This window comes from Lissotriton vulgaris, chromosome 4_1 (genome assembly GCF_964263255.1).
Source record: "Lissotriton vulgaris chromosome 4_1, aLisVul1.2, whole genome shotgun sequence".
Taxonomy (NCBI): Eukaryota; Metazoa; Chordata; class Amphibia; order Caudata; family Salamandridae; genus Lissotriton; species Lissotriton vulgaris.
Genome location: NC_141691.1, coordinates 1,106,611,070 through 1,106,627,007, shown reverse-complemented (window position 1 = coordinate 1,106,627,007; position 15,938 = coordinate 1,106,611,070). Strand labels below are relative to the sequence as shown.

Here is a 15,938-nt window from a genome sequence, read left to right as displayed (position 1 = left end):
AACCTTGTCATTCCAAGACAACGATACTGCATTGGCTCTTCTAAGAAATCTATGTGATAACCTCACACCGTCTCCAATACCCAAGGATCTTCTGTTACCAGAGTCCAATTTCCAAAAAATTGAGCAAAGCTGCCGCTCAACTCTAACGTGATAACAGTAGGTTCTTGTCTTACCTGAACCCCTGGTTCTGTGGTCGGAACGACCTCTTCTGCTTCTAGATTTTTGTCTTTTGGAGTAAACCTCCCCCGCTTTATATGAGGTCTGGTAAGTAATGGGCCTAAAAGATGCTCTTGTAGTGCCCTGTCCATGGCCAGGCAACCTGCCCCTCCAAAAACACGTTTATCGAACACTTTTTGATCTCCCATTTTGATTTCTACAACGAGCTAAATGCCCATGCGTACTTAGACACATCCTTGATGAAATCATCCCCGAACACCAAACCTTTTGCTGCCAGACCTGCCTCGTTGTTAGCCAACTCAACCAACTTAGGGTCAATCTTTAATAATATACTCTTCCTTTGTTCTACAGATAATGCAGTGTTTGCATTCCCTAGCAGACACACTGACCTTTGTAACCACTCCCTTAGCTCTTCCACATTTAAAGATTTCTTTGAAACATACACCTATTCCACCATATCAAAAATCTTTGTTATTGGAATTGTCAGGCCCACATCTTTAGGCCTTTATCAACCCCTTTCCTGGGGTCCCTTCCCCCTTTGCCTATAAAGGCCAATATTTTTGCAACACGGTCTGGAGTCAACATAACCTTACTAGCCAGATAAAGCCTCTGGCACTCAGACGTAGCCTGACATCCTTTAGTATCTGCCTCCTTAACACATATTCAGCCACTTGGGCTGCCGGAGACCACTCTGGAGAGAGTGGATGTTTCAAAAGCATTGGATCGAACATACGGATCCGTACGTGCCTCAGCTCTCCACATTTTTCGCCCACCACAGGCCCCTGACCTCAAAATACTTCCTCTGATCTCCCCATCCAAGTTGAAATCCAAGGAACAACTTAACTCCACCTAGCACTGACAGACAACTCATCACATAACACTGTGGAATGCTTACAAATCTCAGCAGGCTTCCTTACCGTATTCTCTGAACCCTTCCTTTTGTCCTGTTTTGTGTCCGAAACTCCATCATGTTTCGTGTGTCCCAAAAACCCTTGTTCTGCGCCAGCAGATCTAAACTTTTTTGTCTGAGTCTGAACCTGTACAAGGTGTTTTCTCCTTCTACTCATTTTTCCACTTTTCTTTTCTCTGCCGGCCCCTCAATAGCCGACCAATACCTCTTATCTTGAATGGCTAACCCTTTAATCTGAATCAAATCATCCAACTTCCTTTCCTTTTTAGTAATAAAATCTGGGGAGAATTTTGACAGCATTTTAATAATTCTCTCCTACATATTACTCTCCATGCTGCCCAAAGTACTTGGCTCACCCATTTCTCCAAATTCAATAAACTCCAGAACTAAACCATCCTCACAACAATGCTACTGTCAGAATTCTGCCAGTGAACGGAGTGAAAACAAGCATTTGCAATGCAATAGGTCTCGCATTAGGAAAGTTTGAGCTATTGGTATTGTAAATGACAGTTTTGTTATTTATGTGTTGGTTTTGAAAATAGCAAAATCAATAGCTTTGTCATTTACAATGCCAATAGTTTTAACTTTCGCAAATGTGACACCTATAGCATTCGTAATGCAATATGTGTTGTATTTACGTGAATTAGATGTATTGATATTAAAAATAAATATGGCTTTTAATTTTTTTAATAATTAATACTTGAATAAAAGTTCTTCTAATTGTGTGGAGTGTGTGTTGCATTCAGTAGAGTGTAATTATGTGGTGTGTAATTATCTGGCACTGAGTGGTATTTGGAGTGTATGTTGCATTGAGTGCAGTGTAATTATGTAGCTTATAATTATGTGGCACTGAGTGGTATTATGGGGAGGGTATGTTGTATTCAGTAGAGTTTAATTGTGTGGCGTGTAATTATGTGTCACTGAGTGGTATTATTTAGAGTGTATGTTGCATTGAGTGCAGTGTAATTATGTAGCATATAATTATGTGGCACTGTGTGGTATTATGTGGAGTGTATTTATGTTGCATTGAGTAGAGTGTAATTATGTTGAGTGTAATTATGTGGCACTGAGTGGTATTCTGAGGAGTGTATGTTGTATTCAATAGCGTGTAATTGTGTGGTGTGTAATTATGTGGCACTGAGTGGTAATATTTAGAGTGTATGTTGCATTGAGTGCAGTGTAATTACATAGCATATAATTATGTTGCACTGAGTGGTATTTGGAGTGTATGTGGCATTGAGTGCAGCGTAATTATGTGGTGTGTAGTTATGTGGCACTGAGTGGTATTTGGAGTGTATGTTGCATTGAGTCCAGTGAAATTATGTGGCGTGTAATTATGTGGCGCCGAGTGGTATTTGGAGTGTATGTTGCATTGAGTGCAGTTTAATTATGTGGAGTGTAATGCTTTGGGGATAAAAATCAAAGCACAGCAGGATACTGTGGAAAGCCACACATTATTTTACAGGCTATACTTCAGAACAGGCTGAATATGTTCAGATACTCTGGAGTGTTAACTCGCTTACATAGTGCAATGTGGGTCTAGTTTGAATACTGCAGCACACAGGATTCTTGGAAAAGACTGGCTGTATTCAAAACAAAATAGGAAATAATGGAGTACTGAATACTGTGAAAGTTATAGCATAGATACCCCACATCATAATCCATTAGGAGTGCAGTCAATACACATAAGACGATATGATGCAATCACATGCTCAACATTTGAATAACTTCAGCAAGTAACAGAATGATGATGAACAGTACTGTCAAAAATTCATTGACACCTGCGGTTACAGTTAATAACTGGAATGGAACCCATTCTGAAACATACAATATCAATGTGTTGTGGTTCAAATAAATATTCCCTGCATATATTCATATACTAGTCTCCCCTAGGAGTCAGTGATAATGCACTCAGTTTTTTAGCACCGTCCAACAGTGAGAAGAATATACGGAAAGAAAAAGCCAGTTTAAGCATAAAGCACTGTCTCTAAAGCGGATTCGGAGACAGGAAACGGTGGTCAGAGGGCTGAATATTGTGAACCTAGAAAGGGTCTCTGGGTGCCTCCGCGCTGCCCGCGGCGACCCGGAAGCTCTTGGCCGGCCGGCCAATCCGCTCGCGGCCGACCGGAAGTCCCGCCTCCCGAAGTCCGTGAGAAGGCATGCCGGCGCATGGAGCGCCCTGCCGGTCCGGGGTAGCCCGGGTCCCCAGGAGGGGGCCGGGGAGAAGGAAGAGTGTGGCGCCTGTTGCGGGGCTCCTCTGACCTGAGGGAGCCCCGATTCAGAAGAGGAGACGCGCCGCGCCGTGAGGAGCGGAGCGCGAGAGGAGCCCCGCCGGAAGAGCGCAGTCGGTGAGTGGGGCCCAGGGCTGATGTGAAGTCCGTGCGTGCCTGTGTGTATGCCTGTGGGGGAGGGGAGGGGGGGGGAGTGTGTGCGCGAGGGAATGTGTGTGTGCGCGAGGGAATGTGTGTGCGCATGCGTGACTGTGTGTGATTGAGAGAGAATGCGAGGCAGGGGATAGTGTGCCGTGTGCCTGTATGTGTGCCGTGTGCCTGCGTGTGCATGCGCGCGCCTGTGTGTGTGTGTGCGTGCGTGCATGCAGAGGGGTGGGGGCTGCCTGTGTCTGTGTGTGAGCAAGGGCTTTGCTCCGCGCAAGCGCAGCTCAGACGCGCGCTCCCGAGGTGAAATCTGACATTGTCAAAGCGCGCGTCTGATAGCTGTCCACATTCCTAAATATGGGCCACAATAGGTCTGAAGCAGACACCTTCAATGCTCACGCATTGAGGGTAGGTCTGCTCGACCTAAAAACGGCCAATACACTACCTATTTAGCCCAACCTGTCACAAAAACTCCTTAGCTTGCAACCAAAGTTTCCCAAACTCCCTAAATGGCCGCAATCACGTCACCTAGTATGTGAGGTGGCTGCAGTGAGTCTATTCTCTCTTTCCACTAGTTCCTACGAATCAACCACAATGCATCCCAAACCTCTTTTCAAGCACTCTCCCAAAATGCTGCTTATGTCCGCTGACACCTCCGCAGGGCCGTGGTACAACAAACTGGCCTGCTCCTTCCTCATGGTAACAACCGGTCTCTGCAGCCAGACTAGAGCACACAGCCCAGAGCGGTGTGCGGACCACTCCTGCAACCAACAACATGCAGCCTAGACAGAGACGCGCACGGACCTCACCTGCAAAGAATGGCTTCAATTCAAAAGCTGCATGAAAACTTGCATTTTCCAAAAACTTTCTCGCAACAAGCTCAAATTCCATAAATAAATAAACATTTGAGTTGGAAAATGCTACTGTAATTAAAAAAGCTAATAACGCTTATCGCAAAATTACATAAAACATGTAATACACAACTCCTCATAGATCTCTGACACCGGAATTAACATTGTAAGGCCTTTTTGTGCATACTCACAACTATTAAACATCATATTTCCAACTTTATTGTACAGTCCATACAATCATCTCAGTCTTTACAAAATATAAAAATCAAACATCTCAAACACACAGAGCTGCTAGTTGATTATTTATCTGTTAGAGCCGCAGCAAAAAAGATGATGTCTGGGTGTTCTAATGTTTTATAATGTTAGAACATTGCAATGTTGCATGTTCTTTAAAAGGGGCTGCTGAATGTGGTTTCATTAAAGGAAAATGCAATTTCATTAGTCTCCGGTCTTGTCATAAACAAAATGTGTGCGGAGACAGAAAATAATCCCATGCTAAGAATGCAGATCATTGCAGTTCATGGACAGCAATGGCCGCGTCATAGAGCTTTTGTTCTCCAACATTCAGCCATCCTGCACAGCAGCCATGCTGCTTTGCAAACATGGCTATAGCTCTCCTATAGGCAAGTCATATTGGATTTGCCAGTGATTATTGTGAAGTAGAAGGGGGAGATAAAGGAAACCGACTCCCAAGAAATACATGATACCCAATGTTCCCCTGACCCATGGAATGATTATGATGTGATTCTGCCTGACCCAGACATGGAGCCAATTATACCTACGAAAGCATCACCTCCAGAGGACATATCCTCATATCACAGTGTCATCCAAAGAATGGCAGAGTACCATAAGCAAAACCAACAGTTGATGGACGGAATGCAGAACAATGTCATACATTCACCCCAGTACAGAGATCTGGGCCTAAGTCCATCGTTTTTTTGCACTCCACACCACCCCAGTTCAGACATGGCCATATGCAAATCAACTTTGACCCTGTGCCTCATGGGAACAGTCCAGCCTGAACTGCCAAGCCATGTCTTTCCTGGACCGGAATCAAGCATCCTAGGACCGGTTTCTGGCTATCAGCCGTCTTCAGCCAGGATAGCTCGACTCCAGTGGTGTGGAGAGCATGGGACTCACGTCTGAGCATACCCATCCCACTCGGGGTGACAAATGCAAAACCAACAGTTGATGGACAGAATGCAGAACAATGTCATACATTCACCCCAGTACAGAGATCTGGGCCTAAATCCATCGTTTTTTTGCACTCCACATTGTTCTGCATTCTGTCCATCACCTGTTGTTTTTTGCATTTGTCACCCTGAGTGAGACGGGTATGCTCAGACGCGAGTCCCATGCTCTCCATGCCACTGGAATCAAGCTATCCAGGCTGATGAGGGCAGAAAGCCCGAAACCGGTCCTTGGATGCTTGTTTCTAGTCTAGGGAGGACCTGGCTTGGCAGTTCGGGCTGGACTGTTCCCATGGGGCACAGTGTCAAGATTGATTTGCATATGGCTGGGTTCAAACTGGAATGGCATTGTGAGCAAAAAACGATGGATTTAGTCCCAGATCTCTGTATTGGGGTGAATGTATGACATTGTTCTGCATTATGTCCATCACCTGTTGTTTTTTGCAGAGTACCATAAGCTCCACATGCACACTACATGGGAGCCAAATAACGTCCCTAGTAGAAACACTTTCACTCACAGAGCACACAATTCAATATCTCCCAATAATTGGCTCCATCCTCAAGGTATCCAAAGACATCTTCATGCTCTTGTTACTTCGAGGTTGGATTATGGGAATGTCCTGTACCTGGGAGCCAATGTGAGATGTATCACCAGGCTTCAGCGTATACAGAATGCGGCTGCCCGCATGATCTTGATGTTGCCCAAAAGAGAGTCAGCTAAGAAAGCCCTGGAATCCCTTCACTGGCATCCGATTAAAGAACGGGTGCTCTATAAAACCCTGCTGATTAGCCATCGCATCATGCAGGGGAAGGGGCCTTCCTATCTTTTGGAACTGCTGAGCCCGTATATCCCTGGGCGCGAGCTGAGATCTTCTGGGAAAGGGCTGATAAAGGTTCCTAGGTTTAGAAGAGCTCGGATGGGGGGGCGCTCCTTCCGAGTACAAGCTGCTCAACACTGGAACAGACTCCCACCCGAAATGCGTTCAGAGACTTCGGAACACATTTTCCGGAAACAACTGAAAACCTACCTCTTCCCTCTGCTTAGAGAGTGAGGAGGCTCGCATGGAAAGAGCGAGAGGGGAAGACATGCTTGATTAACTGTTGCTAGCCACATCATAGCGCGGGACACACTGGCCTCAGTGTAACCAGGCGCTCTATAAAATGTATTATTATTATTATTATTATTATTATTATAAGGACCCAGTCAAATACAGGCTCCTAAATCCTCATATAGAAAAGAAATACAAGCCATCTCCCACTCACCCTGTATACATTCGAGGATATCCCCCAGCAGATGCCCTAATTGTCACCACAGCCAGGAAAAGAGCTGCAGCACATTACTGGAGAGGAGCCTCCTCAAGATAAAGAAACCAAATGGTTGATGCAGCAGCAAAAGAATAGCAATAAGACACACAAACCACTGGAATATCACCAATTCAGTTGACGGAACCTCCAGATACAATAGGGCAACCTGGGATGAGATTCAAGATCTAATACAACATCTCCCAGAAGAATACAAAAAAAGAGAAGACCTAGTAAATGATGTGAGACAAATACCATATGCAGCAATCAAATGTGCATTAGATGGAGTTGACACTGCTGCAAGGGGCATCAATACATCAATCATGCTCCATTGCCGGGGATGGGGTGAAGCAAGATGGCCGACAGGACGCGTTTATGAGCAGCTATGTGGCTGGCCCGCAGAATCCTGCAAGATCCGGCACAGGTGGCGGTACGCCCACACCGCCACTCACCTGATTGACTTATTCAGATGCCCCATGATTAGGCGGGGAAGTTCCTGAAACACTGGGGCTGCGCTGAGGCCAGTGATACACAGCTGCCGCTGTCAGGCACGAAGGCCGGAGCCGACAGGCACTGCAGCAGGCCGGGAGAGGCACCCTCCAGTGACCAGAGCTGCTGGGGATACCCGGGCCGATGTGGCGGTGAGAAGCCTGGTACGATGGAGGTGACGTTGCCCCCAAAGCAAAATCCCCTCTCCAGGTATGGTAAGCGGCAGAGGCTGGGAGGGCCGCACTGCTGCCTGTGCTTTCCACATGGCGAGGGGCAGTTGAGGGGGTCCGATTGTGGCGACGAGGGGGCCAGGTGCTCTCTGGAGAGCACAGGCTTGATATGACTGGCATCTGGGGGTCGGTTTCCTCCGGCTGACATCAACGCCGATACTGCAGGCAGCCCTGGCTCAACACCGGTGGTGAGAGAGCCTGGGCCTAGACTGTGGAACGCGGAGCATGGGGACTGTAGCAATTTGGAGTGCCCCTCGTGTAGCTTGGTGGTGCTACATTGTTGTTCCGTTTGGCTGATTAAAGGCAACGCAGCAATTAGTGGAGGGCCAGTGCTGCCTGATGTGGGGGCCAGATGGACACGACCCCTTCTTGAGTCTTCAGATAAGTGCCCTGTGTGGAGGAGATCCTTGACTGCACCTTGGGACCAGCTGTGAGACTACAGGTGAGGGACCAATAGACCCAGGGTGCAGTAGATACTGGCACCACATACAGTACCCGGGATAGACCGAAAGAGCGGGCCCGGGCGACGGTTAGCAAGTCACAGTTTGGCCTGGCGGTAGTACCTGATTTTGGAGGTCACTGCTCCCTGCTTGATCTCTGATACTATAGCAGTGCAGAGTTGCCCCATGGGCAAGACTAAACAAGTGAGGACCATCAGGGGAACACTAGGAAGCAATATGTCACACCGGGGGTCTCCACCCAGCACCTTGCCCGGCTGAGGGTGCACAGGAAACCTACCATTGGAAACATCAGCGGATGAACCCTTGAGGGCGGAACTTCTAACGGCTAACCAGGGATCCTCGGTGGCACAAGAGAGCAAGATCGAGACCGTGGCCCTTGAGGTAAATCTTCGTGCGGACATGCAAAAGTATCTGATAGGTCCAGGTTGTGGAGGGGTCCATTCTGGAGTTACGGAAGTGGCGGCGATCAAATGTCAATTAGCTATGGTCACCACCATAACTATGACAGTGGAGGCAAGGGCGGAGGGCGCAGAGGGGAGATCCTGTCAGAACAACTTACACCTATTGGGCTTCCTTGACCGTGCGTAGGGAGCTGAGAATGAAGCCTTTGTAGAGCGTTGGATTTGCGAGGCGTTGCGACCTGTGGGCCTCTCTCCATTTTTTGCCATTGAGTAGGCACACCGGGCGCCAGTAGCCCCTCCTAAGCCAGGAGCGGCCCCAAGAGTCATTATTGCCTACATACTCAATTATAGGGATTGTGTAATAACAGCAGCCCAGGAAGCCAAGAACACTTGGTTTGAGAATCAAAAAAAATCAGTGTACCCTGATTACACTCACAAAGTGCAAGCAAGTCGAAAAGGCTTACTGGAAGTTAAAAACAAGCTACGCTCTATGGGACTCCAATATATGTTACTGTTCCCGGACCACCTTCGGGTGGTTTCAGGTGGAAAGTTCCCCTTCTTTGACTCCCCTGAGGACGTCTAGTGATGGTTAGAAATGTGGGACAAGGTCCCGCATGAATGGAGAGGCTCCTGGCAATCAAGCGCACGAACAGGGAGAGGAACGAGCAGTCACAACTGGAGAATCTGTATCATCTGCAAATGGTGACGTGAAGGCCACAGGGACTAAAGGCAATGGACAGATTGTGGTGTGAGAAGATGTCTCCATGGCCAGGGCCCCATCTGGGGAGCCTAGCAGATTGGCACCCACACCCACGCTGATCCAGTGGTGGCACAGTTGGGGACATCACCTTCAGGGGGGCCATTACAAAAGCTGCTATTATTGCATTCATGTTGATTTGTTTTAACTAATGCTTTCTATTGCAGGGGGAGAGAGATTGTGGCTCTGGTTGCAGGAGAGGTATCCTAATCTGCATATTGTTTAATACTGGGAGTGGTTTTGGGAGTTGATGCTGCTATCTTTCTGCTATGGCGAGATAGTCTGGAGCCCTCACCACCTTTGTGGTAGGTTATAGTTTGGGACGGTGGGGTTAGGCTGTGGGGCCTCACAGTGACAGAATACATCGATGGGCAGTGTGTTTAGTTGTTTACTTACTGTCGGTCTCGGGTGGGGGTAAGCTGTTGATGTTTGTGCCATTCCAGTTAGGGGACGGGGTTAGTTTACGTGCATTGCTGGGTCAAAATACATTAGCATACATCCATAGATTGTGGGATAGGCGACCCTACATGATTCAGGGAAGGACCGTGAGTCGAGGTGAGGTTACAATCTCACATGGCTGAGTCAATACGCATTCTTACCTGGAATTTGCAGGGTCTTGAGGGTTAAAAGAAAAGGTATAGGGTTTACTCCTATCTCAAACCCTAGGGGATACACATAGTCTGTTTGCAAGAAATGCACTTTATGGCAGCAGAGACACAAAAGTTGGCAAAGAAGTGACGAGGGCAACTGTATTCTGCTACCTGCTCCTCATAAACCCAGGGGGTAGCGGTTTGGATAGCCCTTGGAGTGCCATTCCGACATGTGTATAGTGAGGCTGATGTAGAGAGATGCTATGTCCTAATACATGGGTAACTTGATGGAAGCAACATAAGTCCGAACTCATAGAGACCCATTGTGGATGATGGGCAATTCTATGGAACGCAGCAGGGGTTGTTAGATGACAGTGTGGAGGCCCAATAGTGTGGGCGGGTGACTTCAGTTGTGTCCTAGACGGTCATTGGGACCACTAAACTGAGCACCAAATCCCGGATGACAGAGTCCCTTTCCCGAGTCATGGGTAACCTGGGACTCCTTGATGGCTGGTGCGTTTTACATCCACAGGTACATGGCTATACCTATCACTCACTAACACATTCCACATATAGTTGCCTAGACAGGTTCCTGGTTAGGGGGCTGGACACTGGCGTGATACGAAGGAACAACCACTTGGGTAGATATATTTCTGATCATGCACCAGTGGTTTTTCTTTGGGATGGGGAGGGAGGTACGGACAAATAGTTGCTTGCGTATGCCCTTAGATATTCTGACTGATGCGACCTTCAAGGAAACGCTTTGGAGGCACTTCAGACATATCTCAATGGTAACTGAGGGTCAGCCGAGATGCATGCCACTGAGTGGGAAGCATCTTGTGGCCACTGTATTAGAAAGACCTTTGGGGTTAAACAACAGCTCCTTGCGGATATTGAGGGTCAAGAGAGACAACTGGCGCTGCTCCATAGGGATAAAGCAAACTTCCCGCCAGCTAGAGGGGCAGTTTTAATGGTCCAAAGCAACCTACAGATAATGTGGGAGTCCCTTGACAGACACCCTTACTGCATATCGACAGCATCTGCATCGCGAAGGAGACACATCTGGGCATTTGCTGGCCTGGATACTGTGGCGTAAGCAGGAGATTTCGCCTATCCTACAGATACGTAATGGTGGGGGAAGGGTACTAATGCAGCGCAGCACAATCCTAGACACTCTGGTGACACACTTTCGTAGTGTGTATAGAAATTCCGAAGATGGATAGGAATGTTTTTTCCGGGGGAGTGACATTGCCCCAATTGCCGCCAAAGGATGCTCATGACCTTGATGGGGATCTTACTTTGGAAAAGCGGAGGACTGCGCTTCGGGAGTTGAATAGAGCTAAGGCCCCGGGATGGGATGGACTCCCAGCAGAGTTTTATCAGGCATATGCTAGTATGTTAGGGGAGAAGCTGTTGACAGTCTTTGTAGAGGCATGGGATCTTGGTCTCCTACCCCTAACTATGCTGGAGGGAATCCTGAACCTCATGTTAAAATCGGGCGGTTTACGGAGGAGCTCTCCTCCTACAGGCCTATCACAATGATCAACACAGATGTCAGGATTCCCTGTAAGTTGCTGGCGAAATGTGTGCAGAGAGTCGCCGTGCCCTAGTCCATGAGGATCAGTGCAGCTTTTGTGTCTGCATGTAGTACAACCTTTAATCTACAACATTTGACCCATGTGCTGCATGAGACCATGGAATCAGAGAAGGATCTGGCCCTCATGTCATTAGATATTGAGATGGTTTTTGACACCGTCCGGTGGAGCTATCGTAGTGCTGCAGGGGGTGGGATTTGGCCCAGATTTCAGGGGCTGGATAAAATTGTTGTATATGCAGCCTGCTGCTCGTGTTAAGATGGAGGGTGAGATTTCAGAGATGTGGTTGACTGAGCGGGGCACTCTCCAGGGTTTACCCCTTCTCATCACTTTTATTTGCCTTGGCTGTGGAGTTCATGGCCATTTGGCTCCGTCAGGAGCTGGAGTACTGGGGAATACGAGTTGGTGGAAAGACGCATATCATATTGTTGTATGCTGATGATGCGCTGGTATATGTTCGGTCCCCAGCGGAAGTGGTGCCGGTATTGGTGCAGTGTTTGGAAACATTAGGGCTGGTATCGGGCCTGCGACTAAATCTTAATGAAACATTGCTATTTCCCAAGCCAAATGGAGCTATTGAGCCGTACATTCTGTGAAAAATCGAGGGATTTAGATACCTAGGCATCATGGTTACTAAGGCGGAACTGGAACATCTGCGCCTAAATGTGAATTGCGTGCTGAGGGGGCTTACTAAATCTATAGAGTTTTGGAATACGCTCCCCCTGTCAGCTAAGGGACGGGCGGCAGTGGCAAAGATAGTCTTCCTTCTATGGTGATTGTATCTAGTGCAAAATGTGCTGCTTTTTCCTTTACAGGAGTCCTTCTTTCCGACTCTGGATGGTCTTCTTACTTCATTGGTATGGGCAGGGAGGCATAGCAGGGTGACACACTCGACTTTGCAAAGGGATAGGAAGGAGAGCAATTTAGCTATCCCTAATATCGGCTTATATTACTATGCAGCACACCTCCAACATGTGGCCCACTGGCTCACAGAATGGGACAATTGGGAGAAGCGCCTCCTCCAGGGTATGGTGGAGGGAACAATGCTGCCATGCCTTTTGATGCGGGGGCAGGGCGGAGGGATCCATACCCTGCATAATTCACCATATGGTAGGCCTGTGGGAAACCGTAGTGAAAAAGACACAATGTAGAGCCCCCTTTGACAGGGAGTTACTCATGTGGGACTTAGAGCCCTTCTATTCCATGGAATGAGATATGTCCATGGCCATATGGAGGGAGGGCGGATGTGAAGAGGCAGGGGAACTATACCCAGGGGAAACCTTCCATACATTCCGGGAAGCTCAGGGCACATTTGGGGCTTTGACTAATTTTTATTGTTTATACCGTACCTACATAACACCAACTAGGCTCCATAGCATTGGTCCGATCAGGGGAGCAGCTTATCCGCGTTGTGGGGAAGATGGGGCCACATTCTTACACCTGGCCTGGCACTGTGTGGAGGGTCATAATTTTTGGCAACAAGTAGTAACCCTTGTTTCAGCTGCGGTGGTCTTGGTTGTTCCCTTGACCCCTGGTGCTTGTCTGCTGGGAGGTAGCAAGAAACTCAGGGGGCGTTAGACACAATGCAAGATACTCCAGTTGGTGTTGCTCCTTGCGGAGCGGAGGGTTGCAATAGGTTGGATGGGTCCAAGACTCCCAAATGAGGGTTTGTAGATAAAAGATGTGTTGGAATGGGGAATTTCTGAGGAACAGCATATGAAACTCTCCCCCACAGATGATAAATTGGTCGAGGATTTATAGGCATGGGGGACAATGTTGACCGCCTTTAATGAATATGTTGCAGCTCACAGGGCTTTAGTTCAGGAGGACCAGAACTGAATGGAACATGGACACCCACTGTAGGTACATAACTGAAATTTATAGTGAACCTCAGTTGTGACTCATTCTGCTAAACAGTGCATTATGTGTTGGTGGAACGCCGGACTTGCCTCGCACTGCGGGTAGTACAATTGTATACTTGTAGTTTCTGAATATTGTAATGACACCTATGATCATGCACTTTATGTTGTGCTGAACTATATAGAATGCAAAAAATAAGTGTAAAAAAACAAAAAAACATGCTCTGTAACCATGCATAGCTACGCATATCCGGGTTCAAACCGGAGGTGCAGCAGCATATTCTTAATGTCCCATTCGAAAAACTTTATTGGCCCACTTTAGACAAACAATTAGAGAAGATGAAAAAAGACACTAAATCAGCAAAATCTATGGGTGCCTTACAAACAGCTCCTTAAAAGCAACAGCCATTTCAGCGTTACCAGGGGTAGCAAAAGCCTTGAGCCCAGAAAACACAGCAAGGGATACTATTGTGGCATACACAAAAACCATGGCCGAGGTAGAGGTCCCACAACAGGGGCACCTCCACATCACCAGGTAAATACTTACCCCTGACCACAAAGCAACTTTTGGGGGAAGGCTACAACAATTCCATCAGTTGTGGCCAAATATCACATCATGTCAATGGGTACTACAAATAATCAGGCAGGGTTAATACATAGAATTAACTCAGCAACCGTCAAATATCCTGCCAAAACCGCAGACGCTAAATCCACAACATCTACATCTGCTAAAAGAAGAAGTAAAGGGCGACTTCATGACTGCGTTAGACCTGAAGGACGCTTACTTCCACATTCCATTTTACCCAGTACACCGCAAGTACCTACAGTTTGTGGTAAGTGGACATCATTATCAATTCAAGGTGCTATCTTTCGGGGTGACAACAGCCTCAAGGGTGTTCACAAATGCTTTGCGGTAGTAGCAGCAAAATTACTAAGAGAAAACATACATGTCTTTCCATATCTCGTCGATTGACTGATCAAGAGTCCAACCAAAACCAAATGTCTAATAGACACTCAAAACACAATAGACTTATTTCACCAATTGGGTTTCACTATCAATTCAACAAAATCATATTTCCAACCACTCCAGATACAACCATACCTAGGAGCGATACTCAATTCAGTATCAGTACCCCAATCCACAAATGATTCTCAATCTTCAGAACCAACTAGCCCTTTTTCAGCCACTTCGTCAACTACCAGTCAAAACAGTGATGCACCTACTGGAGATGATGGCACCATGCATAGCGATAGTGCCACATGCAAGACTACACATAAGACCTCTCCAAGAGTGTTTATCATTGTAGTAGTCACAAGCGAGCGGAAATATGGAAGCTCTAGTGTTGGTTTCACCCACGTTCCATTAGGCACTACAGTGGTGGAACTCCTCAAAAATACTAAAGGGAAGAGCCTTTAAGGACCCAATCCCTCAGGTGACAATCACAACCGATGCATCACTCATGGGGTGGGGGGCTCATATGAATGACATTGTGGTTCAGGGACACTGGACCTCACAACATCGGATAATGCACATCAACATGCTGGAGATTCTAGCTGTCTACATGGCTCTCAAAGCATTCCTAACAAACATTACAGGGAAAACTGTCCTTCTCCAAACAGACAATTTGACTGTGGGGTATTACATCCAGAAACGAAGGTCGACCCATTCCATACAACTATCACAACTAGCGCAGACCATATGAAAATGGCAAACAAACACAAAATTCTCTTCCTGGCACAATACATACCCGTGCAGGAAAACTCCATTGTGAACCTGCTCAGCAGAGAAATAAGTTCACGAGTGGGAAATACACACTCCATTACTGCAACAATACTTCCAATGGTGGAAAACCCCTGTAATAGACCTGTTTGCCACTGCAGAAAACTCAAATGCCAAAGCTTTGCATCCAGGACCCACACACACTATCCAAAGGGAACGCTGTATAGCTGACCTGGTCGGGGATATTTGCTTATGCTTTTCCTCCTCTCCTACTCATTCCATTCATGGTCCAGACACTCATACAGACTTCAATTACCCTTTTACTAATTGCTTTCACAGCCACGGTGCACACCACTACTCGAGTTATACCTAGTACCTCATGACAAACTACCCAACTATCAAAACCTCACTTAGAGCAAGAGCAGAGTGAGTCATCCCAATGCACACAGCTCAATCTTGTGATCTTGCTCCTGAGGTCATAGAGTTGGGATACTTAAATCTCTCTCCTGAATGTATGTCTATTCTAAAGGAGGTCAGAAGGCCAACCTCAAGAGCTTGCTGCTCAGAAAATGGAAACGTTTTGTTCACTGCTGTGCATCCTTAAGCATCAACCCTTCTTTACCAACAGAATATCAACTAGTCTGTTACTTGTTACACTTACAAAAGGCACATTTGGCATGCACCTCAATACACTTGCATTTAGCAGCCATTGCAGCATACCTACAAAACAGGAAGCACCAATCGCTTTTCTGTATTCCTGTTATCAAAGCTTTCATGGAAGGATTGAAAAAAATAATTTCACCACAAACACCTCTAGTAACTGCATGGAACCTAAACACTGTTCTAGCACACCATATGGGGCCACCATTTGAACCACTTCATAATTGTCAAATACCATTTTTAACATGGAAGGTGGCTTTCCTTGTAGCAAAAGCATCTCTATGAAGGGTTAGCGAAATACATGTGCTCATTGTCAAAGAACCATACTTTTAAGTGTTCCCTGACAATGTGCCTTTAGACACAAACCCAAC

General features: G+C 46.9%; 1 protein-coding gene across 1 annotated transcript in view; it reads left to right on the top strand.

The window, feature by feature from the left end:
• GALNT4 (polypeptide N-acetylgalactosaminyltransferase 4) overlaps window positions 1-15,938 on the top strand; it is a 983,977-nt gene that overhangs the window by 640,616 nt on the left and 327,423 nt on the right. The window lies entirely within an intron of this gene.